General features: G+C 78.9%; 1 protein-coding gene across 1 annotated transcript in view; it reads right to left on the bottom strand.

Annotated features, from left to right (window-relative positions):
• CPNE2 (copine 2) overlaps nucleotides 1-112 on the bottom strand; it is a 39493-nt gene extending 39381 nt beyond the window's left edge. The window contains exon 1 of the mRNA XM_042876971.1: nucleotides 57-112. The gene's annotated coding sequence lies outside the window, so the exon portion shown is untranslated. The remainder of the gene's footprint in view (nucleotides 1-56) is intronic.
• Nucleotides 113-331: the final 219 nt, after the last annotated feature.

Genomic DNA, 331 nt, shown 5'->3' with positions numbered 1-331 from the left:
TCCCGTCCCGTCCCGTCCCGTCCCGTCCCGTCCCGTCCCGTCCCGTCAGCACTCACCGCACGGCGCGGGCCGAGCAGCTCCCGCGGGGCGCGGGCTCAGCTCCTCGCCATGGCCGCTGCCCGCCGCCTCTGGGGGGCGCGGCCCTCAGCACCGCCCCCTCCTCCGCCCCCTCAGGCGCCGCCGGCCCGGCCCGCGCGCGGGGCGCTGAGGGGAGCGGCGTAAGGCGCTGCCGTGGGCGGGAGTAATTCTCGACGCCCAGCCCGAGGCCGCCGCATTCGGTCCACTTCGGCCCCGTGCGGCTCTCGGGACCCGACGTGTTCCCGTTGTGGGG

Source organism: Lagopus leucura, unplaced genomic scaffold (assembly GCF_019238085.1).
Source record: "Lagopus leucura isolate 7727_CA_CO unplaced genomic scaffold, USGS_WTPT01 Super-Scaffold_100017, whole genome shotgun sequence".
Lineage (NCBI taxonomy): Eukaryota > Metazoa > Chordata > Aves > Galliformes > Phasianidae > Lagopus > Lagopus leucura.
Note: the sequence above shows the minus strand (reverse complement) of the source record. Positions and strands in the feature narration are given on the sequence as shown.